General features: G+C 39.1%; 1 protein-coding gene and 1 long non-coding RNA gene across 4 annotated transcripts in view; one reads left to right on the forward strand and one right to left on the reverse strand.

The window, feature by feature from the left end:
- Positions 1-26,673, reverse strand: part of CDH20 (cadherin 20) — a 214,895-nt gene that overhangs the window by 109,284 nt on the left and 78,938 nt on the right. The gene's annotated exons all lie outside the window — the stretch shown is intronic.
- On the forward strand, positions 5,625-19,623 carry LOC144280498 (uncharacterized). Its single transcript, XR_013348911.1, has 3 exons — positions 5,625-5,829; positions 13,682-13,823; positions 19,424-19,623. It is a non-coding gene; the product is annotated as an uncharacterized LOC144280498 (long non-coding RNA).

The raw sequence follows: 26,673 nt of genomic DNA on the forward strand, positions 1-26,673 counted from the left end.
CCCCCCCTTCTCTCTCTTTCTGTGCCTCTCATGAATAAATAAATAAATAAAATCTTAAAAAAAAAAAAGAGGTGTAGTTGTCTCCCTCTACTTGGAATTGGGTGACCTTATGTTCTGCTTTGTTCAGTAGAAAGCAGAGAAGTGACAGTGGCCTCACGCAGAAGTTCAAAGGCTAGGCCTTATAAGCTTTCTCTCTCTCCCCAAACTCAACTGTACTATGAGAACAAGCCTGGTCTGTTGGAGGGTGAGAGGCCTTGTGGGGCAGAGCTGAGTAAAGCCCATCTGTGCAGCCAAGCTCCCAGATATGCCGAAGAGTCTAGCCAAGATCAGAAAAGGTTCTTAGCTGGCTTGAAGCTGACTACAGATTACAGATGCATGAGTAAATTTCATTGAACCAGCCGAGGCTGGAGCCAGGCAGCTGATGTTAGTCTTAGGAATGACAATAAGTGGGTTTTGTTTTATGTGTTTGTGTTGCTTTCTTATAGGGTATGATTGTGGCAATGGAAGAGTGACCCAGAGGGTATGCATAGTCAGCTTTGGCCATAGTAAAGCTGTATAACAAACAACTCCCAATTCTTAATGGTTTACAATATTTCTTTTTTGTTTTTATTTCCCCTCACAGATTTGAGTTTGGCTCCTTCAGGCTGAGGGTAGGATTCAGGACTGTTCCATGTGTCCCTCATTCTAGGGTCAAGGGCTGGCCTGAATATGGTTTTCTCATGAGAGATGGCAGAAACACAAGAGTTGAGCTAAAACATGCGACGAATGTAAAGTCTTTGTTCACATCATGCCCTCTAACATTCTACTGGGTAAAGGAAGTCACATGGCCAAGCCAGAAGTCAGTGGAGCAGTGTGGAGTTTACCTAGGTTGCTAGAGGCCCAGCAAAGTCAGATGTCAAGAGAATGATGTGTAATCATATTCCAGGAAAGAAATGAAGAGCCAGGAAGCATATTTGACCACAGGGAGAACTATTGAGAAGGCAAAATGAGGGAAACTGTTTTCTGAAATACTTGATGAAACTCATTAGTGCAATAAAGAGTTTGTTGCAGAAAAAGCCAAAATAGCTTATGAAAGACTTGTGGCAGTGAATATGCTGGGATGAATATGGAATTACTGTCTTCTTCTTGAAACATCCATTATTTGGAAAAGGCATATGCCAAAAATGTTCTTATATTTTTGTTCAGCTCACCTATCAGCTCCTCTTTATGCTCACTGCATTTGGGGGTTCTGTGATATTTCTTCACTTGGTTTTATAACTTTGTCTACTTCCCTTTTAGTAAGGTTCCCTTGGGTTTACAGTGTTGGAGAAATAGGAAAGAGCAGTATAAAAATGGTGTTTAGTTTGAGCTGTAAAATGAGTTGAAACAACTAAACGAGAGAATAATTTTATTTTATTATAGAAATGTAGTACTCTACCTTGTACATAATAGGCCATGCAGAAAAGTGTCTAAATGCCCTATTATATATGGTATGTCACCTGTATTATATAAAGTATGTCACACTCTTCTCTGAAAGCTTTAGAATCTAGATATTGTTTTTTTGTGTTGATTGTTAACATTGCTTCTTTCTTTGATAGGTCTTCCCTTGAACACTGCCACTTTATTATTTAGGAAGTGTGACAGTCACAAAAAGTCACACCTTTTCTTTGTTAAAAATGAATATATACCAGTACCTCAGTATCTACAAGTGTTTATCAGAAAAATTGATATGAAATAACATACTGCAAGAAAAACTTGAAGCACAGTACATATTTTTGGTTGGTTTGCCCTGTGGATATGTCTTTTAAAGATGACCTCTCCCTGTATCAAATGTATTGAAGTCCCTCTCTCAGGAGCACGTTTGCTTGGCCCTCTGCAGAATTCTTCTCCACCTCACCTGTCTTTGCTGAAACAGCTCCTCTCTCTTTCCTGTCTCCATCCTCATATCTGAGCACATACGATGCCAGGGAAGAAATGTGTTGTTCCCTTGGGAGCAATCTGTGTTGACAGAGTCCAGGGGAAAGAAAGCAAGAGATACAGGCAAAAGGGCACTCGGGGTGGAGTGATAGTGCAGAGACCAGCACACTGGGAAGATGAAAGAGGCATAAGCAGGTTTGAATGTTTCAGAAAGCTGAAATGCTCCTGTTGAGATGCCACTGATGTGACTGTCCAGCTTCAGAATATTCATTCTCAGTTCTCCACCGCTCTTCACCCTACTGCTTAGGTCTCCTGGGCTCGGTTGGAGCGTGTGTGCCAAGTGGAAGCAGTTTAGACAGTTCTAACCTGAGGCTCTCTGTGTTTAATGTTTCATCAACCCTGCCCCAAAACCTAGTGTGGGTGAAATGAGTAGAGAATTTGCTGAAGGGAGAAGAGAGTAGTAAAAGTGAGTTCTACACTGAATATTTCTGAGGAGTTCAGGAATGCCAGAGCTAAAAGGAATCTAGAAACTGTACTGTCCAGCATCTCATTTTATAGAGGAGATGGAGGTCTAGAGAAGTAAAGTAGTTTGCCCTAGGTAATGTGAATGCCAGAGCCGGGAGTGACCCCAGGCTCCTGACCCCAGGGCCAGTGCTCCTGGCCCAGAACTTCCTTTCTGCATGGCCACTTTGAACCAGCTAACGATGATTTCTGTGCAAGGAGATATCAGAGAAATATTGCAGATACTGTCTGTGGCATCAGCGGGGTTAACGAATCTTTCCAACATGCATTTTACTGTGCCTATTCAGCTCTTCATTTAACAATATTTAATAATGTCTATTGTAAGTTCCGTATATTATACAGTAAGCACACAGGGCCAATAATATTTTACGCATTCTCATCAAGAGTGAAATTGTAAGGGCCATAAATGGCCTGATGGAAGAGGATGATGAGCATGGCGGCTCACAAATCACGTTTACTCGGCTGAAAGAGCTGAGTGACTGTGGACATGAATTCTTCCTGTCTGACAGGCCCACAGGGAGCCACCTGCCAGCTGGGCCGAACATATAAAGACATCTACCATTCATGTTTTGTTCTGGTCAGAGGATAATGGTAGCAAAGGAATGTTTGCCCTTGCTGCGCATTAATCTTTATTGCTTGCTTGTATGGAGTTATAAGAGTAACTGTTGAACATTTACTAAGTGCAGGATCCTGTGCTGAGTACTTTTCATTAATTAATTTATTCCATTTTATTCACTGATTCATTCTTGCATGCATGCATTCAATCATTGTTTGGATGCCTACTATGTGCTAGGTCCTTTTTATTTTTAATAAAGATTTTATTTATTTATTTGAGAGAGAAAGAGATCACAAGCAGGGGAGAAGTGTAGAGGAAAAAGCAGGCTCTGCGCTGAGCAGGGAGTCCAATACGGGGCTCAATCCCAGGACCCTGGTATCATGACCCGAGCTAAAGGCAGACACTTAACTAGCTGAGCCCCCCAGGTGCTCCATGCCACTGTTCCATTTTTTTTTTTTTTAATTCCTCACAGTGGCCTTAGGATGTAGGTACAGATGTGTATTCCTCAGTTACAGCAAAGGAAACAGTCTTAGGGAGGTGAAGTAAAATGTCTCTCAGTCATGCAGCTATGTGATGTGTAAGTCTGGATTTAGATCCCATAAGCTGAGCTTTTAACCCCTAGGCATGCAGCCTGCCCCCACCATCAGAAAGCCTCTAAACCTAACGCAAAACAGGAAAAGCCTAGTTTGTTTAGCCAAGACTAGTCTTGGGTGTGAGTAGAGTAAGTAGTTACCCATTGTGGTACCATTTGTAAGTCTTGGGAAAATCCCATATCCCAGATAGTTTCCACCTAATACTACAGTGCCTGAATCCCACAAATAAAAATGCTTTCTTTTACATTATTGCACTGATGACTTCCAAGAGTAAATACAACATCTCTCCTCAATTTAGACTTTCTACCAAACTTAAAGCTGCATTCCCGGAAGTTTTCTAGATGTCTTACATTCAAAGTGTCTAAAATTAAACTTCATCACTCATTTGTAAATGCAAATCAAAACAATGAGATAGATAGCACTTGAGACCTACCAGAAAGTCTAGAATAAAAAAGACAGGCAATAACAAGCATTGGTGAGGATATGGAGAGATTAGAACTCCCCATACATTGCTGAGGGTGGGGGGGGGGGGGTGGGGAGGAGGATGGGAAATGGCACAACTGCTTTGGAAATGAACATGTATTTCTTCAAAAGGTTAAACATAGAATTGTCAGATACCCCCAAAATTCTACTCCTAGGCATATTTTCAGAATTTAAAACCTGTGTCCACCCAAAAACCTGTACATGAATGTTCATAATAGCCAAAAGGTGGAAACCTACTCAACTGTTGGTCAGCTGATGATGGGAAAAACAAAATGTTATATATCCATACAATGGAATGTTATTCAGCAATAAGACGGCGTGAAGTGCTGATACATGCTACGACACAGGTGAACCTTGAAAACATTATGTTAAGTGAAAGATGCCACACAAAAGACCACATATTATATGATTCTATCTATGTAAGTGTCCAGAATAGGCCAGTCTATGGATACAGAAGGTAGAGCAGTGGTTGCTTAGGGCTGGTGTAGGAGGTGTGTGTGAATGGGGACATTGACTAGCATGTATGGGATTTCTTGTCCTACCTATCCCTCATCCTACGATAATAACATCCCTGCTGCTTTCCCCAGCGGGACTGTGTATTCTTTGCAAGGGCCAGCTTCCTATTCATGTTTGTCCACCTGCATCCAGCATCATGCCTAGGCCCTATGTGACCCATTTTATGAGGTGAGTTATCCGGGGAGGGCAGTAGCATTTTCCTGCCTTCTAAGGAGAACCCGGATAGGAGGAGACCCCCTGGGAACCTGGGAGAAATGGGGGCATTGAAAGAAGGGAAAAGAGCCAGGTTTGGACTAACAGGAGGTATTGAAGGCATCCTACCCACATCTCGGTTTCCCTCGTTATCAGCCTGGGTGTGCTAGGTAGTAGTAGCACTGCGAGAGGCAGTTCGATATATTGGGCAGAATGACAGTTTTCCTCAAGGTCCCAGAGACAGTAAATAATGAGGCCAGGCTGTGAACCCAGCTGGGTGATTTGAATAATTATCTGTCCTCTGTGAGTCTCTCTGTTTCTCTCCGATCTATAGAAAAAAGATAGGAACACTTCCTTCTAAGGATTGTGAAGATACAATGAGACTGTATATAAAGTTGTCTGATATATGGTGAGAGTGCTTTGTTGCTGTTCTTATATTGTTATTTGGACTTTTAGTCCTGTCTTCAGACCCTATCTCAGTAAAGGGGTAAGCACAGGAACTCGGTTGTGTTTTCTTTCCAATCCTCATTGTGGACACCTAAGAGGAAGCATGAGTGGAAGAACTGTGGAATTATACAAACATTGGCATGAATTCAATAACTGTTTATTTTATGGGTCAAAATGTCCTCATATGTCATGATTTTCATGGGTGTTATAGTAATCTTTTTCATCAGTCTTAGCTCAGTAATTAGTGAGCTACAGGAGGACACGCCGTGACACCCAGAGACTTAGGAGGCAGGGTCTGATCCTGGTGCTTGGGCTGCCCAGTGATTGTCCAAGACAGCGCCAGGCCAAGTCCCACGGCACAGACAGGTGGCTGAGGGTGGGCTTCTGGTGCCAGGCTGCCACCTGCTAGCTGTGCAGGCCCTGGGTCTGTGATGTAACTTCTATAGGCCTCAGTTTCCCTGTGTGCAAGACTCAGGCCATCATAATAGCTCCCTTACAGGTGTCCAAGGAGATAAAGTGAAGCCAGGATGTGAAACGTTCAAACAGTGTCAGGGACTTAATGAGCCCTCAGTAGATGTGCTTCAGGCCGAGGGATCCTTTGAAGACCGTTTCTCCACATAACTTGTAAGCAAATACAGAGTTTCATACCACATTTTATAGCAGTTTACCTTCAAATCAATCAATAGGGCTTTATCATTGCCTAGTATGCCAGGCACTGTGGTTCCTGTCCCTGTTGGGGACTTCTTCTAAGTCCCCAGAAGAAATGGACCAGTTAACTGATGGGAAGATTTATATCATCAAGGCTCCTTTAATTGGTTAATACACATTTTTTTAAACATACAGAATGTAGTATGAAAATATATTCAGAAGTGTACAGACTACTTATGAAATATATTGTATATCATAATGCAAAAGGCTGTTACTATTATGTTGGAACCCTGCAAGAGTACACATACATATGAGTGTCTCCAAATAATCAGCCTGCCCAGACTTTTCTCTAGGGAAAATCTAGTCAAATACCGAGGAACTCAATACCTTCTCTTTGTGTTGCATTGATTCTACTCCTGAATTTGTTTCCAGGGTTCCATTTTCTGAGAGTATACAGAAATTACATTTCTCTCCTGTTTTCTGGTTTCTTATTCCTCAATTATGAAAGCCAACACAGGCCAAACCTCTGGCTCTTGGATAACACAAACAACCACAGCAATGGCCGCGAAGAAACCACAGTCCCCCCAGATAAACAGCACAAGGCAGAAGAGGCGATTGTTCAAATCACATTACAAGAAGACCACCATTAGTACTAGCTTAGGTTGTTCTTTGGAGCTCCTTAGGCTTCTGGCTCAGTACTGGCCCCAAAGATTCATCCGGTTTGAGGGCCTGCTGCTCATGAGAGCAAGGGGCTACTGAGGACTCCACTGGCCCAGCCTTTCTGCTATGTGAAGTCGCTCTATTTTCCTGTGAGATGAGGTAAAAGAATAGTGATCATTCGTGGGGAAAGGAGAATCCTCAGGGAGTTTCTAAAGTAGTGGGAATACATCATGCCCAATAGTTATTTTTTAACATATACTTTTCCTCATTGTATTTTTTTTAAATTTATTTATTCATGAGAGACATGGAGAGAGAGAGAGAGAGAGACAGAGATATAGGTAGAGGGAGAAGCAGGCTCCATGGTGGGAGCCCAAAATGGGACTCAATCTTGGTACTCTGGGATCATGCCCTGGGCTGAAGGCAGGTGCTCAACCGCTGAGCCACTGAGTCGTCCCTTCTCACTGTATTTCATTTGCTTATTTGTTTGAGAGACAGGGGGAGCATGTGTGTGAGCATGAGTGGGGGGAGGGGCAGAGGGAGCTGGAGAATCTCAAGCAGACTGCATTGAGCTGAGCTTAGAGCCCAATGCAGGGCTCGATCTCTCAACCCTGGGAAGATGGCTGGAGCTGAAACCAAGAGTTGGATGCTCAACCGACTGAGCCACCCAGGAGCCTCCCTCATTGTATTTCTTTTTTTTTTAAATTTTTTATTTATTTATGATAGTCATACAGAGAGAGAGAGAGAGAGGCAGAGACACAGGCAGAGGGAGAAGCAGGCTCCATGCACCGGGAGCCCGACGTGGGATTCGATCCCGGGTCTCCAGGATCGCGCCCTGGGCCAAGGCAGGCGCCAAACTGCTGCGCCACCCGGGATCCCCCCTCATTGTATTTCAAAATAAAAATGCAGCACAGAAATACATAGCAAAAATGAGAATGCAGACCTATATTTAGTCATATATTAGTTCTGTATTTTGTTGAGTGAAACACCAGGGTACCAAATTTGAAATGTTGTTCTGATCTCATGTTTGACAAAACATGTATTATTAGTAAAAGCTACCATTTATTTAGCACCTGTTCTGTTTTGGGCACTGTGCTAAGTGATTTACATATATTGTCTTGTTTTATCTGGACATAAATAATAATATGTATTTTAATAAATAATACACCATTTATCCTCATTTTATAGATGTGAAAACTGAGGCTTAGGTTAAGTAAGTTATTCAAGGTCACATGGCCAAAATGTGAGAGAGCTGGGAAGCTGTTGATTCCAACAGTACTATGCATATTGATCTACTGCTCCTAAAAGACAGAGGCCAGGATATATAAAAATGTTAGTAATTGGGGTGTCTGGGTGGTTCAGTGGGTTAAGCATCTGCCTTTGGCTCAGGTCATGATCTTAGGGTCCTGGCATTGAGTCTGCATCAGGCTCCTTGCTCAGCAGGGGGTCTGCTTCTCCCTCTCTCTCTCTGTCCCTCCCCCTGCTTGTGTGCTTGCTCTCTCTCTGTCTCTCTCAAACAAATAAATAAAATCTTTCTAAAAAATGGTAGTAATTGTTATCCATGGGTGTGGAATTTTTTTTTTTCTTTTAGCTTATTCGTATTTTCTAATTTTCTTCAGTGAGCTTATTTGCATCATAAATGAAGGGGGAGAAAGAAATTGAACCATAAACAACTTCCTCTTTGCCAAAACAAAAGGAGATAGGGCAGAAAGGAAAGAAGGGAAGGTAAGAAGAAAGTAAGATAAAAGAGAGGAAGAGAAAGGGGAGGGAAAGGAAGGTGGGAGAGGGAGTGAAGGAAGGAAGGAAAGAGGAGGGATGAGAGGGAAGGATGTCTTCCTAAGGTGGCTGTGAGGGGACGTGTGTCCACAGCTCTGTACCGCCTCATTTTGGGTTGGGCCTGGCATTGAATGCAGTCCAGCAGAGAGGGCAGGAGCAGAGGAAACTGTCCTTCAGAACACAAGAGTTGGGCAGGGGACCCGCAGGCGTTTAGAATACCGTGGAAGGTGGAAGGTTGGGTATTGCAGTATGAAGTGAATTGTAATTGATATTAAGATTCTATCTTCTGAAAAGTGTAGTTGTAGCAGAAGACTACTAGCTCCCCAACACTCGCCCCGTTCAAGTGTCAAGGTGTATCTTGGGCGCCGGCAGTGGAAAGGGACAGTGCGGATTAGCAGCTGGAGTGGCAGTTATGTGGGAGAACACAAACAACGTGAGGGCAGCAATGGGACATGGGAGGGTGACCATACAATTTACTTTCTCAATTAAAAGTGTTCTTATTAATCATTAGCTGGGACAGGGCACATAAATTAGACCTGTCCCTGACAAACTGGGAAGTTTGATCATCTTAGAGAGGCCAGATAAATCAGAAGAATCCAGAAACTACAAAAACCAGATAAAGGACATGAATATGAAAAGCAAAGACAAACGTTTTTGCAAGGCCAGCCTCATTAGTAACCAAAGAGATTAAAATTACAACAACAAGAATGTTACCTTTCACTTTTCAAAATGGCAAAAATCATTTTAAAAAATAACAGAGCTACTATTTATTGAACTCCTGTATATGCAGGTACTTTCTATACCTTCTTCCTAATTTAATAAAGTTTTTTATTTTAAAATAAGTTTATGTTTATTGAAAAGTTGCAAGACTATTACAGAGAGTTCTTATATACCCTATATACTCTGTTTCCTTTTACATTACTGTGGAACATTTGTCACAACTAATGAACCCATAACATTATTTTTAACTGAAGTCCATACTTTATTTGGGTTTCCTTAATTTTTATCTAATGTTCTTTTCCCATTCATGCTGTCACATTACATTTAGTCGTCATGTCTCCTTAGTGTCTCACACTTCATTGTTTTTGATGACCTTGACAATTTTGAGTACTGATCAGTATTTTATAGACTGTTCTTCAATTTGGGTTTGTCTAATGTTTTTCCTTATGGTTAGCTATGGATTTTGTGAAGAAGACCACAGAAGTAAAATACTATTCTCATCACCTCATATCCAGGATACGTACTATCAACATGGCTCATCACTGTTGATGTCAGCTCTGGTCAGCTGGTAGTATTGTCAGATTTCTCCACTGTAAATAACTCTTTTCCTCCCCTTCCCATACTATACTATTTGGAAGGAAGTTACTATGCAGCCCACACTGAAGGAGTGGGGAGTTATGTTCCACCTCCTTGAGGGTGGTGTATCTACATAATTCTTTCGAATTCTGCACAGAGAGGTGTCTCTTCTTCCTCATTTAATTATTTATATTAGCATGGATTTATGGATGTTTATGTTATACTTTGGGTTGTAATCCAATATTATGTCATTTATTTTGTCAAATTGTCCTAACTTCCTTTCAGGTTGGCCCCTGTGAGTCCCCAGGCAGGCCCCCAGCATTTGTTTTTTGAGCACTTCCCTACTTTCTGGGACTGTTAAAATGCTCCATGCCCATCTTTTTTTTTTTTTTTTTAAGATGTTATTTATTTATTCATGAGAGACACACAGAGAGAGGCAGAGACACAGGCAGAGGGAGAAGCAGGCTCCCCAGAGGGAGCCTGATGCAGAACTCAATCCCAGGACCCTGGTATCATGCCCTGAGCCAAAGGCAGACACTCAACCACTGAGCTTCCCAGGCATCCCGCTCCATGCCCATCTTATATATTTAATGCCCCAGTCCCAGAATCAGCCATTTTCTCAAGAAGCTCTGGTTCCTTTTCCTAGAGAATGGTTTTAGATACCAAGATCTGGGCCCTAGCTGTGCTTATTGCTACTGGGTGTTGTTACTTCTAGGCACTCTTAGGGTATAGTGCTGTGAACTAGTATGTGTTTATACTACCACACATGTACCTGTATATCGATATTATTTCTCTGTCTGTATCCATCTGTGTCTGTTTTAAGCTAAACATGGGCTCATACTTCTGGCTGATTCTCATCCAGTACTGCATGGTTCATTCTAGCTTCTCACTTTGCTTAGCTGAAACCTGTCGTTCCAACAGTGAGAGACTTCCACCACCCACCATACATTTCCTCATGCTCAGTTTTGGTGAGAGTGCTAGAAAATTGACACTGTTGGTGCTATTGGTGTGAGTGTTGGTACAGCCTTTGTGGAAGGCACTTAGGTAGACTATGTCAAAAACCTTAAAGGTATCAGCTGGTCAAAAGTTGGAGTATCAGTTTAGTCTCCAAGGCAGGGAAGGTAGGAGCAGATTCCCCAGGTGAGAGGAGGGTAGCAGCACTGAGAGGCAGAACACAGACTCAAATTAGCAGCCCTCATTACCCCCTGCAGACGATTGAGAGCCAACGTTTCCCATCAACCCTCACCTGCAGACCTGTAGCTGATGGTAATGGGGAAGCAAAACATTTGATGGGTGAGTGCTGCAAATTCAATTCTTCATTAGACATGTTTTCTTGATGTTTTTAAAAGGGATTTGTTCATGGTTTACCTCTGAGAACAGATGACTGATAATTGTTGGGAATCCATTATTATTCAAAATTTAAAAACCAAAGATAACTCCTATTCATGGAGAGTTTACAATCTAAATTGTGAGGTTTTTATTTATTTATTTATTTTAAGAGGGAGAGAGAGGGAAGGGTGGGACAGAGGGAGAGGGAAAGAGAGAATCTTAAGCAGGCTCTATGCCCAATGCAGACCCCGACATGGGGCTCGATCTCACCACCCTGAGATCAGGACCTGAGCATTGGATATAAAGAGTTGGATGCTTAACCAACTGAGCCACCCAGGCACCTTGATATTGTGAGATTTATGCCCGTAAATGATCAACCTGAAAAACAACTCAGGCATTTTTTGTTAAAAACAAACAAAATACCTGGGACAAACAGCCAAATATTCCACTCTGGTTACTGAGCCCTTCCAGGTGCCGTGTGTTGTCACAGCATCTGCACTGGTCACCTCTGAAGCTGCTGCTTCCTCACAGTACACGTGTGGTATGTGACACAAACATAGGAGCTGAAGTAGAGAATTCCATAGACTTTTTTCAAAGTATCAACTACAAAGGGACAGAAGTCTGTTGAAGTAAGAGAGAGAAGAGTACCTAATTCCTAACAAGAAATAATAATTGTAAACTATCATTGTTTATCTGAGAAGGGATTAGTGAGGATTCACGTATCAAAATGAACTCCCCCAAGTTTCTCTCTGCTCTTAATTTGCTAAGACTTTGAAGGAATTGCTGTGATAGTTCAATTCTTTGGTGCTAGGGAGAATCTGGGGGAGGAGAGGCCATCCAGGTGAGCTGGAGGGAAGAGGAGGAAAGAGTATTTACTACTTCTTCCAGGTGGTTTGGGGAAGATAAGTCAAATTTGGAGAAAACTATAAAAAAATTTAATTAAGTTGTGGCTACATTTGAAGAACAGGATTTCCCTTCAAAGCAGGAATTGTGGGAGATGTTAAGTTGGTTGGCTGTGTATTCTAACAACAATCATACTAATTGTAATTATTTGTAGGTTATAAACAACTGAAAGGGCGTCTGAAAGCCAAGTTTTAGATAAAGTAGAACAATTGAGAGAGGAAATAGAACTCTGAGGTATAGAAGGCATTCTGCAAAATCCCCAGGTGTAGTCACAGTGTCACCATCCAGTCATGGTTTGTGTTTGGAAGGAGAACAATAGGGCAACAAAAGTCAAAAGATATTGAATTGGCATTTAAAAAAATGAAGTGCATTGTTTTCCAAAAAGTTCCCTTGTTTGCCTGTGTGTTGCAAAGAAGTTACCATTCATTCATGATTCTCTGCACGCCTCCATACCTCCCAGAGATTTGGTTAAAACCCCCATCACTCCCTGGATTCCCATATAACACTCTCCACTGATGCCTGCACCAAGGTATATTACTAGGAGTGGTGTTGTGCAGGCTAACTGAAGTTGGGAAGCCCTCTGGCACAGACAAGGCTAATCATTTAAAGAAAAGGGCAAGCGGGGGCAGCCTGGGTGGCTCAGCGGTTTGGTGCCTGCCTTGGGCCCAGGGCGTGATCCTGGAGTCCCAGGATCGAGTCCCACGTCGGGCTCCCTGCATGGAGCCTGCTTCTCCCTCTGCCTGTGTCTCTGCCTCTCTCTGTGTCTATCATAAATAGATAAATTAAAAAAAAAAAAAAGAAAAGTAAAGGGCAAGGGGCTTGTTGTTGAGCCACGGGCATCTTGAACAGTTATTCTAGCTTAAACCTGTATCAGTCATGTATGACAACAGGTGGGTGGTCCCTTTATGGGTCCATGTTACTGGAAAGAACTAAGGGAACTGTGATGATTTCATCCTGCAGGGAAGGTGAAATGGGCATCTTAGAGAGCCTTGGACTAGTGTCTGAGAGGGTTGGTGATTCTCTGTAGAGTTCATCAGTGTCCTCCCAACCACGGCCCTTTGAACTAAGGCTTGGGTTGTCTGTACAAGGGAAATGAGGCAAGCACAAGGAAAGAACAGTAGAAGTTAGGAGATTTGAGATATAAGATGACAAGCATCAGCCTTGATGGTGCTCATTTTTGGTGATGGGAAATGGAACTCTAGACCCTATAGCAGGGACCTCAATATTGAGGGTAGGAGACTAGTGGCCATTGGTTGTTGAACTATCACTTATATGCAATGCACAAGACATCATCACACAGAACTAGATCAGGGTAGGACAAAGAAGGACCATGATGTGCCATGGTGTCAAGAAGATTGGTTATAGGGCACACATAGATCCTTGGGGCCACACAGACCTTGTTGGTAGTAATGTAAAGGAGAGAGAGCCAGAGTTGCATGGATAAGGCTAGAGCCCAATTGATGCTCTTACTTGATTAGAAATTCCATTTTTATACCACTCTGACACTCTCCATCCTGTAATCAGCTGGTAAAAAGGATGACTTGAGAAACAGATTTCATTCTTTTTATTCTTTGAAAAGGGTAGAAGGGAGAGAGGAAAGCTCCTACAGCTTTAAATGTCTTCAGCACTCGTGGCAATCTTATATCACCTGGGATGTATTTTTTGTCCTCTCTTCTAGAGTCGAAGTTCATGGAGGGGACTATATTTTTATCTTTATATCCTCCACATGTGCTAAAACAGCAGAAACAAAGCACGTGCTCAGCAAGTGCTTGTGAATGAATGGAAGATATATAACCTAAAGCAGGCACTGTGTTAGGTGCTTTATTCAGGTTGAATTTTAATCTCTAGTGAAATTGTTTTTGTACAGAAGGGGGGGATACCTGGACAGCTTTTCAAAATTTGCCCTTCACAACCACAGAGCTGGAGTTTAGAGACCCATCAGTCTAGGACTGCACACAGTGTGATCGGCGGATCGATCCTGGGATGATGTGGTCGGTCATCGGTTTGTGGTAAGTACAGAGACGGAAAGTATTTAGAACCTTTTATGGTATTTGACATTGCAGAAACATCTAGTCCTGTGATCATTTTTCTAGTACTTCATATTTGTGACAGTATTACAATAGTGGTTTATGAGGGATTGGGAATGAAAGAGACAAAAAGGTCTGTCTTCTTTCCCACCTCAAAGTACACATTTATAGTTTGGTTCTCCACCTTTTCAGAGAGGCATCGTGGCATAAAGACAGGCCCATCATGGCATAAAGAGGGCTACCGAAGTGGGAATCTGGTTCTTCTGTGTTCTAGATGTTACTTAATCTCTGTTTCTTGGTTTCCTCTGCTGTAAAAATGGGTTACGATGAAGACACAGTTTTTTTTGTACCTACCTCCTGAGGTGGTTGTGATGATCGAGTCCACATACATAAAGCCATTAGAACAGGGCCTGCCATGTAGTGAATGTGGCACAATTACTGGCCTCTGTTATTTTTATGGATGAAAAGCAGGCCCAGAGAAGTGGTGAGAGTTGCTTGTGGTTACACAGCTACTCAGAGAAAGACCTGGGTCCCTGGACATCTCAGCAGACTCTGTGTTCTCATGGTTTCTTCTCTTTAGTTCAAATCTTCCCCTACCAACAATGATCATATTCTCTGAATTCTCTCACACTCTTTCCTCACCCTGTGCTGACTCCCTAATTGCTCTGTGCCCTCCCCACACTGTTTACTGTAGAACACATCTGTGTCATGGTGTTGCTTCCCCCCTGACCACAGTGGAATTACTGCTCTGTCCTGTGTTCTGGGGCTTTCATTTCTTTACTGGAGTCATCACAGAGATTACCTGGGCTGGCTGATCTCCTGACGGAGCACCAACTCTGCTGTTTAACAAAACAATGAGGACATGTCACAAGAACACTGCAGCAAAGATGAGCGGTGACTGCAAATGTTTATGAAAATGATGACTGATTTTCCCGCAAAGAAAATGAATCACACAATATGCTGCTGAGGCAGGCCATTAAGTCAGTCCTTGTGGGACAAGCAATATTGACCTGTCATGGAACGAACAGTGGGCAAGAATGGACAACATGTTTTAATTTCCATCAGACTCTGCCCATATGAGGGAACTGATTTTAGAGAGTCTTACTTATGTTTTGTCAAAAAACAAAACAACCAATTTAAAAAAATCTGCTCCCTGGACCATTTGTTAGGCCTCCTAAAAATTGTAGATTTTGAGAAGATAAAGAACACCGTTCTCCTCATATAACGCCTCTCCTCCCACAAGGCTTTACAAAACCATTTTCAAACCCTTTCTAAGTTTTATGTCCTTGGACTTCTTGTATGCATACTGTATTTCTTAAAAAATAATTTATTGAGGATTCACAGTATGCTGGGCTCTTTTCTAAGAGTTTTATGTATGTTAACTCATTTGATCTTCACAACCACCCTAGGAAATACCTTATCCCCATTTTAAGTTGGGGCACAGAGTGATTCAGGAACTTGCAGGGTGAATGTGCTCCTGGCAGGTGTCCGCTGGGGTCACCTACTCAACACTGCATGAGGAGCAAGGAAGGGAATGCCACTTAGGTCTCTGCCCCTCAGCCGCCCCTTACGCCCCTTCTCCCTTATTCTCTGACAGCATAGCATTCTACTTTTTGTTCTGTGGGGCAATGGCAGGGTCATCATTAGAAGTTCCTACTACTTCCTGTCCATCTTACTCTGCTTGAGAACAAATCTGAATAACGAAGTCAGGGAAATGTAAATACCGGCCCCACAGTCTGAAGTAAGTGCATCCCCAGGACTTTGGCTTTCTCCTCAGAATGACACTCCTCAGATTTGTCTTGCATTTACAGTAAGATGTTTTTAGGAGGGAGGGAGGGAGAGAGAGAAAGAGAAAGGGACTGTGGAATAATAGGAGATATTTTAGAAGCTCTGGGATTTAATTGTTAACCCTGTCATTGATGAACTTTTCATTGCTTGGGTAGAAATTGGGGTGAGAATATTGAGGAATTTCCCTAAATGGTTTGTGGCCAATGGCCAAATTTTTGCACCTTTTTTTTTTTTTTTTACTGTTAGAAAGCAAAAATACTGAAGGAAGAAGAAGAAATAATATGATTTAAAATTACATAAGCAGCAAGTAGGTTCTTATAACAGTTTGGATTCCAGTATTATTCCAGTGATCTTAAGAAGGCTACCTCAAAGCAAATATCAAACAAACAAACAAACAACAACAACAACAACAACAAAAAACACTGAAAGACTAGATTGACTAATTTTAAACTGGTTCTATTTGACATTAAATAATATTAGTATATACAAAAGTCTAGATGGATGAGATGTCACTAATCTCTTTATATTTTATAAGCTTCCATAGTATGACAGATACTGTACTGATTGGGAAAGGCATATTCTCTAGCCTAGAGCAAATTAAATCTAATCCAGACACAAATAATAATCAGTGTAATACTGCCATGCTGCCCAATGCCCAGAGAAAAAAAGATTTTTATGGTTTCAGTTGGCCTTTCATTTAGTAAATGTTGTATAAGGTGACCAGCAAGACTTCAGTGTCTCCAGCACACTGCTTGTAAACGTGAGTTGAAAGACCTGGGCATATAACTCAAGTTTGCATTGGAGATAGTTCTGGAGCTTGTCTTGCCTACCCTTTTTTGATGAGTATAGGAAGACTAGGCAAGGGTATACTTGCCAGAAAATAAGAGAAAGATAGATTGGAAAAAATTACAAACTTTTAGACATGATTAAAATCTTTGAATGTGAGATCATTATCTCTGTACATGTTATGTTCTTTAATTAATTTTGGTACTTTAGGAAACAATAAAGCACTGTCAGCTTGAAAGAATTTAATGTAGCATTTAGAAAATGAAACACAGACAACCCATTTTCTAGCTTTGGAAGTGAAATATAGACAATTTATGTTAAGTAAAAGAATTTTACAGAACTCCAGATTTATAGAACCAGATCGCAGAGCCTTGAATTTAAGGATTTTTGTGGGGAGAAAGGTAGGAAGTCTAAACCGCATCACAATCATACAGTGGCTCCTACTGGCTGGGTGTTAGAATGTGGCACAGATCTATCAAATTAGAAAGAAAAAGAAGCTTCCAGAGAGAATCACTGTGGATTTAGTGGATCCTCAAATTTATGGTACATGATATTCAGGGGAGTCAGTGTATAGGTAAGACAGGGCCTTGGCCATGGTGGGTAAAGCAGAGATCGCTGACATAGATTATCGCTGGTGGGATTGTATTGTCCGAGTATTCATAGCACAGTGAATTCTCCACACCAAGGAGTGAGTCCTCAGACACACTTAGAGAAGCTCAAGATGGAAGATTTGGGTTGTGTTACACAACAGCGAGTGCAGGGCTGACAAGAGGAACATTGAGGACGCAGGGGACCTCCCCAAACCAGTCTCCCTGTGCTCCAAATACCTCCGTCCTCTGTTGTTCTGATGCTGACCTGAGCCTGTTGACCACATCTTTCATGGTCCACTCTTCATCTGATGCTTGGTCTGCTCAGTATTTGTCCCTGTACCAACTTCTCCCGCTGGACAAAGTCATTGCATATCCTCTGTGCTTGCTGATTCAGTTTGAACAGCTGCCTGACTTGCCAAACATTGGTTTACACATTTTCCAAAGTTAAAACATGATTGTCAGTTTCATAATTTTGCTTAAGATTGATGCTGTGGGTAACCATTGTGTGTAGTAGCTAATGCTGATTGTGATGTTGGTTAAAAGGAAAGAGCAAGAAGCAATAAAACCAATTGATGATTATATAGTTGTGTTTTTAGTTAGTAAGCCCATCATCTATCCATAAGACTTAAGTTACAAAATTACCCGTTGTATTTTTCCCTCTCATTTCTCCTGCTACTTCAGGAAAGTTAACTTGCCTAGAAAAAAGTAAAGAAGAGTTTTGAATGTTTAAAATTCACAGAAAATGTTTCCTCCTTTGCTAATTGTTATAATGTTTAAAGACCCAGGACAATAAATAAGCAAAAGTAATAAAAAAACAGATTGTTCTCTGTGTAATAGAATTCACATTTGAATATAGTCAAAGGCAAAATACTATAATTGTTTGAACATATTTTCCCTACTGTTTCATAGAGTTACATTAATGTTAAATAGATGAATCATGGGCAATTTTATTTATGGGTTATATGCTCTTTCACATTTACTAGTTATATCTATAAAATATGGACTTTATATAAATTTTAGAAACATTTGATATATAAGTTTATAAGTATGTATATTTACTAATATAAATATGCCATTTAACAAATAATGTATTTTTGTTCTCATTTATGACATATGCTATGAATAATTTCTATTAAATCTCATGTAATCAGAAACTCAGAGTGTGATGATCTTTTTTCAGAATCTTGGCTCCCATGCTGGGTAATATTATTTCTCTGAGATGTACAAATAGTTTCAATTTTTTAAAAATGTAATTTGCAGCTATGTAGTTTTCTTCTAATACAGAGCAGGGGTCAACAAAAAATCCTGGCTAACTGTAAAGCAATTAGGAAAATCCTCATTAATTTGAGTATTTAATTTTTGCTTTTACTTGTAGCAACATTATTTTCTCTGGTAAAACACTAATTTCTAATTCAACAAATAACATTAAGACAGAGGAAGATGAGATGGAGAGACAAAAAGAGAATTTGAAAAGCCGTAAAGTAGCTTATAAAAAACCAATAGTTTTTCTTTTTGACTGGCAGCTGCCAACTTCTTTCCCTGCAGCTGTATCAGACATGGTCAAAAGAATCTTCTTGAAAGAGAAATGAAATATATGTTTAATTATGTCTTTAAGCTTATGTAGGAAATCACTTTTCTATCCTACAGAACTAAAGAACTACTCATGTTAATTTAACATTGTGCTTCCTGAATTATTTTTATATTACCATGCTAAGGTCATGAATGCATGGGCCTAAACCATGTTAATCCCAAATCAATATGCCTCTTTTGTTATTTTAGATATTAAGCACAGTAAGCGTGGTAGTGTATAGATTTTTGACAAGTGGCTTGGAAAATGAGCTCATTTTATGATATGAACTATTGAAAATGGAATTTGTGACTATTCAGATGAAAACTACTTTTTTCTTTTTTTAAACTCATTGAAACTAAGCAAACCAAACTCAATTTTTCCAGTGCAATTGTCAGTTCTATGTTACCATGTGCCCTTTTGATGGACTACGTGATTAAACAGTGGCAAACATTTCAGGCTGATTGCCAGAGACTCATATTTAGATCCTGGGCTTCCCTTTTGGAATATGCAAATGGAATTTATGCCTCTGGTGATAATAGTGAATTTGCAAAGATAATAAGAGAATAATATGAATTTCATTAAGTAAAATTTATCTTCATGTTCAATAGATTAGATTACACTACTTTTTAATGTTCCGAATTTCTACAATCTTCTTGATGGCCTCTGTTTTTCTGCTCTGCTTCATTTACTAACAAAAAAAATTTTTGAATGTTTTCTTAGGTAGTATTTTGGTAGTCTCACCACTGTTACTGTTGATCAGATAATGCCAAACAATTGCTAGATAGCTATTTAAGTTTGGAAAGAGCAAGTAATACCCCTCACCCTTTAGTTTTTTTTTTTTTTTATAGTCGGCACAGTACTCAAATGGATTATCCAATGGAATACGTTTTTGAATACTCAGCAAGGGGTGTGATGATGACATGGAGTCAGCATGAGCAAAGCAGTCCCTCACCAGACTGCAGGCTCTGTACAGGGAAGCATCATTTTGTTGTATGCACCATTGTAGTTCCAGCCCCAGGAAAGCACTTTTCACTTGAATACATTCATCAACTCTAATATCATATCAGTTCCTGTTTTGATGTTTATGTTACCAATTAGGGAGACTACTGGAATCCACCCATAAAGTATACCTGGATTTCAGCAAGATATTAATCATTTTGTACATGATATCTTTTAGGGGAAGATGAGTATGTGTTAGGTCACAGCTTAGTTACTTTAGAGCCTGACCAGTGGTCACTCCAAAAATACCTGTTGAAAAAAAAAAAAAAGAAGCCTCTGGAGAGTAGCTGCATGGCATGTTGTGGTGCTTCTACTTAAATCTTCTTCATTGAGATGAATGAAGACATTCATAAATTAGGTGACAGCAGACTTACAGTTCATACAGAACACAAGGGGCTGATGGAGTAGATAGATTATAAAAGGATGAAATATTAAAAGAATAATGCAAATGCTTATTAGCATCTAGATTCAAAAAGAATGGATTATTTTAAGATTTGCGTGGAATCAGAAAAGACCCCGAATAGCCAGGGGAATTTTAAACAAGAAAACCATATCTGGGGGCATCACAATGCCAAATTTCAGGTTGTGCTACAAAGCTGTGGTCATCAAGACAGTGTGGTACTGGCACAAAAACAGACACATAGATCAGTGGAACAGAATAGAGAATCCAGAAGTGGACCCTGAACTTTATGGTCAACTAATATTCGATAAAGGAGGAAAGACTATCCATTGGAAGAAAGACAGTCTCTTCAATAAATGGTGCTGGGACAATTGGACATCCACATGCAGAAGAATGAAACTAGACCACTCTCTTTCACCATACACAAAGATAAACTCAAAATGGATGAAAGATCTAAATGTGAGACAAGATTCCATCAAAATCCTAGAGGAGAACACAGGCAACACCCTTTTTGAACTTGGCCACAGTAACTTCTTGCAAGATACATCCACGAAGGCAAAAGAAACAAAAGCAAAAATGAACTATTGGGACTTCATCAAGATAAGAAGCTTTTGCACAGCAAAGGATACAGTCAACAAAACTAAAAGACAACCTACAGAATGGGAGAAGATATTTGCAAATGATGTATCAGATAAAGGGCTAGTTTCCAAGATCTATAAAGAACTTCTTAAACTCAACACCAAAGAAACAAACAAACACCAAAGAATCATGGTTGGATTCAATCATGAAATGGGCAAAAGACATGAAGAGAAATCTCACAGAGGAAGACATAGACATGGCCAACATGCACATGAGAAAATGCTCTGCATCACTTGCCATCAGGGAAATACAAATCAAAACCACAATGAGATACCACCTCACACCAGTGAGAATGGGGAAAATTAACAAGGCAGGAAACCACAAATGTTGGAGAGGATGCGGAGAAAAGGGAACCCTCTTACACTGTTGGTGGGAATGTGAACTGGTGCAGCCACTCTGGAAAACTGTGTGGAGGTTCCTCAAAGAGTTAAAAATAGACCTGCCCTAAGACCCAGCAATTGCACTGCTGGGGATTTACCCCAAAGATACAGATGCAATGAAACGCAGGGACACCTACACCCCGATGTTTCTAGCAGCAATGTCCACAATAGCCAAACTGTGGAAGGAGCCTCGGTGTCCATCGAAAGATGAATGGATAAAGAAGATGTGGTTTATGTATACAATGGAATATTCCTCAGCTATTAGAAATGACAAATACCCACCATTTGCTTCAATGTGGATGGAACTGGAGGGTATTATGCTGAGTGAAGTAAGTCAGTCGGAGAAGGACAAACATTATATGTTCTCATTCATTTGGGGAATATAAATAATAGTGAAAGGGAATATAAGGGAAGGGAGAAGAAATGTGTGGGAAATATCAGAAAGGGAGACAGAACGTAAAGACTGCTAACTCTGGGAAATGAACTAGGGGTGGTGGAAGGGGAGGAGGGCGGGGGGTGGGAGTGAATGGGTGATGGGCACTGGGGGTTATTCTGTATGTTGGTAAATTGAACACCAATAAAAAATAAATTAAAAAAAACAAAAAGTATAAAAACTATAGGTTGACAAAAATGGAATTTTCCGGTAATTAAATATATAATATAAATTACACTTGCAATGTAGTTTGATTGCAAGCCCAGTGTGAACCAACAATAACCTGATATGATCACTAAAATGTAAATATGATTTGGGGCTGCATTAATACATACTTAATTAACCTTGGGTCTGTGATTCATGAAACCTCTGATACTGTATGCATCACCTATGTGTATTTATTTTTTTTAGGAGAAAGTTTTCTTACCTTTTATTAAATTCTTTTTTTTTTTTTAAAGATTTTATTTATTTATTCATGAGGGACACAGAGAGAGGCAGAGACACAGGCAGAGGTAGAAGCAGGCTCCATGCAAGGAGCCTGATGTGGGACTTGATCCCGGGACTCCAGGATCACACCCTGGGCCGAAGGCAGGCTCCAAACTGCTGAGCCGCCCGGGGATCCCCCTTTTATTAAATTCTTAATGAGAACAGTGATTCACATAATATTAGGATCTACCAGTTCAGAAGATCAGTAACAGTCCTATTTGTATACAGATCAGGTCAAAGTATAGTTGCACCATTGTAATCAATTCTTGGAAATACATTTTAAGAGTAACAGTGATAAACTGAAGCATCTCTGGGAGGTAAGCTGCCATTGTGAAAGATCTGAAAATCATGACCTATGAAAGTAGGACTGAAGGAACTGGAGGGCTGGGCTTGGAAAGGAAAGATTGTAGAGATATTGCATGACTCAAAAAAATGGTTGTTTCGATTGGGAAAAGCTATAAATACTGACAGTATCTAGTACTGCTGAGAATTTGAGGAAATGGAGAGTCTCATAATCTGTTAGTGGGTGTGAAATGCTATGGTTGTGTTGCGAGGCAATTTGGCACAATTGATTAAATCAATGTTTATTTATAGGTAATTTAGAGAAATTTTGTGCACAAGTGCATATGTGCAAAAGTACAAATACAAAGAAATTTACAAGAGTATTTAGCAGTTTTATTAATTTCCCCAACTTGGAAATATCCTAAGGGTTTATCATAGTTAGGTTGTATCCTTGATATTACTGTGGGATACCATGCAGCAGTGAAAATGAAAGAGGCAGATCTCTAGGTTTTGATAGACAAAATATCATCAAGATTTATTAAGTGGAAAAAAATAGCATGCTGAGTATAATAGGTATGTATGGAAAAGCCCTAAAAAAAAGATACATTCCCTTATATGTATAAAGAGATATGCAGATATGCATATGGAATAATTTATAATAAGCTGACAATAATGGTCCCCTCTTTGGGATTCAGGGAGGGTCAAGGGGCTCCTTATTTGCATAAATTGTAATTTTTACATAAAAATGTATTGAAGTGGTTTAAAAAATAGGAACAAATAATAAGTGGAAGTTATAAATGAATAAATGTGAATAACTAAAATTTTAGAGGATTTATACATGGAAAAACGGTTAAAGTCTCTTTTCTATGTAGATCCCCAAACAGGGCCAGTTGTATTAGGCTTATTTTAATTCTGTATAAGGAAGCATTTTCTAGGATTAGAAATGTTTTAAAATGGAATTGGTTGTCAATTATTAGCTCCATTCTCATTGGAAGGGTTGAAACAGAGCTTAGTTAATTATTAACTATTCCCAAGATGTTCTAAAAAGAATCATCCTAGTCAATGGGAAAGACTAGTAAAATAAATTTCAATTTTGTGAGTTTATGATTCTGGGGCTAGCTAACGTCTAAGTGCCCTTTTGATTATATATTCCACCATTCTCATTTAGAGTTCCTTGACTTAGTAACCAGTCTTTTGTTTCCCCATATCCTCAGTTTACCTCTATAATTTTATTTCCTTTCATGATTTCTTCCATGCCCAATGTTTCCCAAAGTGTGGGAGGCATACCAGTGGTTCTAGAGGTGACTTTGAGTGCTTACATAAATAAGGCATTAAAGAATATTGAATCACTGAATTATCAAATCAGTGGGGAAAATAGTTTTCGACCTTTTCAGTACTTTTGGCTGGAGTCAGGAAGAAAATTGTTAATGTTTTTCTAGTACTTGATAGTACTTGATACTTCCCTTTTTAAAAGCAAGTGCAAGAAGCTTTTGAGCTTTGAACTTATCAACAAATACATATACATAGGTAAATAATATATATATATATATATTTTTTGGTAAATAATATTATTTTGTTTTTCTTGAATGTGTTATGGTTACTATTTGTTTTTGGTGGCTGCAGTATGAACTGCTGGTTACCTATTCAATATACATTACTCCCTCTTCTTTACTAAAGGAATCTCTTTGTTATTGATAGTGGCAGTGTGCCAGCTAAAGAACTAAAATCCCTTTTCTTACAGCTAGGTGTGGTCATGTGTCTTGGTTTTTGGCCAGTGGAATAAGCAGAAATGCCATGTATGATATCCAGGAAGGATGCTTAAATAGTGCTTGTTTATCCTCAGATACAATTGCACACTATCTGCCCTAGCCCCATTCTTCCTTCCTGCTTCTCAGATAGATGAGATGGCTAGAGAAGCAGCCGCTGAACTGGAACATTAAGCAATCTTGAGAACAAAGGACTCATACTAAGAAAGGCAAAGCAGAAAAATAGGATACTGGTCCCTAGTTACTATGATGCTGCCATAGCTAAGATTGGATTTCCTATGTCTTGACTACTTTTGAATGAGAGATTTATCTGTTTTAGCTGTTATTATTTTAGGTGGGTATATAAAGGAGCACAATCCAAACTGATACAGCAAATATTATTGGTTTTTCTAATTATGTCAGTGAATCAAAATTTACTTCTACAACAAACTTGTTTCACTGGTATGTATTGGATCCAATCTAATTTTGGAGTTTATTTTTTGAGTAGATTTAACTGTTTATAAGGACTGATACTTAATGACTTTTATTCTTTCTTCAAAGTCTTCCAAAGAACAAAGAAAAATTTGCTGTTTCTCTCTCTCCTTTAAAAGATTTATTATCTATTTTATTGAGCGTGCGCAAGGATGGAGAGAATCTTCAAACAGGCTCCCCACTGTGTGTGGAGCTCAACCTGGGGCTCCATCTCACAACCCATGAGATCATGAACTGAGGCAAAACCAAGAGTCAACTGACTGAGCCACCTAGGGGCCCCTGCTAGTTCCCTTAAATGGAAAAAATACATTCAATCTTGTAGTTACTATGTGAGTCCATTAAACCCTTTTGTAAATCTACAATATATTATGAGATCTTAGTGACCTTGTTATTATCACTGTTTTTTAGATCTTAGAACATGGTGCTAATTCATCATATGAGGAATTATTTAATCATTATCAGTTATTAACTGGACCAAACTAGGCCAGTTAGGCCAAACAAGACTGAAATTAAAAAAAAAAAAAAGAATGATAGAATACCCTAAATTTGAGGCCCTCAAAAGAATGATATAATAAGTAAAATCACCATTCTTCAGCTTTCTTATTATGTTGTCCAAAGCATTGCATCATATTTCTTTCAAAAAATTAAAAAAAATGTTTATTAAAAAATTGTTTTGTTGAAGTATAAGTGACATATGATATTGTATTAATTTCAGATACATAGTGTAATGATTTTATATATCTATATCTATATCTATATCTATATCTATCTATCTATCTATATATATATAGTAGAAATAATCACAATAGATCTGAAAATACAGATTTTTACTTTTTCTTTCCAAAATGATGAAGGGATGAAATAGAGGAAGCTGGTTCAAAATATAAGATGAATCCAAAGATAAATGCAAAAAGGCAGAGAGTAGCATTTTAGTCTTGAGTGATGATGGGGAAATTAATCATATAAGCCAAATTTGAGATTATGAGTTTTCAGATGGAGATGTCCATCTTGAATTTTTTTTCTAACTTGAAAAGCTAGTTTGATGAAAGACAATATATTTCTAAGGATACATTAAAAAATAAGATGTTCTTATTCAGTTTGTCATTAAACCAGGAAGGACTTCAATATACCAATATTTTGTGATGAGACTCACAAAAAAGGTGTATTATGGTACTATCTCAACTTCTGTGATGCTTGAGCACCAAAATTTACTTGTTTGAGACTTTGTGTGTTTAAATTTTTATGAAATTTTAAATAAAGTTTTTATTATCTCAATTCTGTAAATTTTTTGTAAAATGACTTAAAATATAAAATATTAAAAGGCCTATTTGACTCAGATGGTAAATGATGCTATTTTTCCTGGTATGCCAAGGGTTAAGTAGAAACAGCTAACTAGTTAGATGATAAACATTAAGTTCATAAAAATACTAGTTACTAAAAGTACTTGAATATAACAAAAAAAAAAAAGTCACAAAAGAGACTATTACCTGTATGGTTTGGGAAACATCACATCAAAGCCTATATTCTTTATTTGGTCTTTGACTTGTTAAATGATGTTTTTGTCATTTATCAACACTTGTTGATATTTTTCCTCTATTAACATTTTTTTTACTCTGAGAATTTACTGTTTAATGAACATGGCATTTCATTTTGAGAAGATGAAAAAGTTCTGGAGATGGATAGTGGTGATGTTTGCCTCAACAATGTGAATATACTTAATGCTGCTGAAGTGTGCATATACAGATGGTTAAAATGGTCAGTTTTTTTGTTATTTATATTTTACTGCAAATTTAAAAAACTAAAAGTTAAAAAATTTAGTTAAATTAAAACACAAATTGCCTTCCACAGAATGCTTTCCTTAATGACTGCTTTTATTCTTACCCATGCCTTTATTTGGGGTGTTCTACATGTTTTGGACAGAATTGCTTTTATATGGATATTGTACTATGTGGGGATATGCTCACAGAAGTAAGCAGATAGAGGATATAGAATCCCAAATCACTCATTTTGACACTTTTATACAATGGATCCCATATCAATTTGAGCACACTATATTATTTATAATTAATACCAATCTATAATTAATATCTAACTAAGCTAGCAAATGACTAAGTACTCTGATTCCCACAGTTCTTTTGGAGCTACTGTTTTGTATAATGTGAGGGTCGTAGGCTTACAATGTGAGGGTCATATATAGGGCTGGGAAGAATTATCTTGCTGAGATCTTCCTTTGTATTTCTCC

The sequence above is a fragment of the Canis aureus genome, chromosome 1, assembly GCF_053574225.1.
Source record: "Canis aureus isolate CA01 chromosome 1, VMU_Caureus_v.1.0, whole genome shotgun sequence".
NCBI lineage: Eukaryota > Metazoa > Chordata > Mammalia > Carnivora > Canidae > Canis > Canis aureus.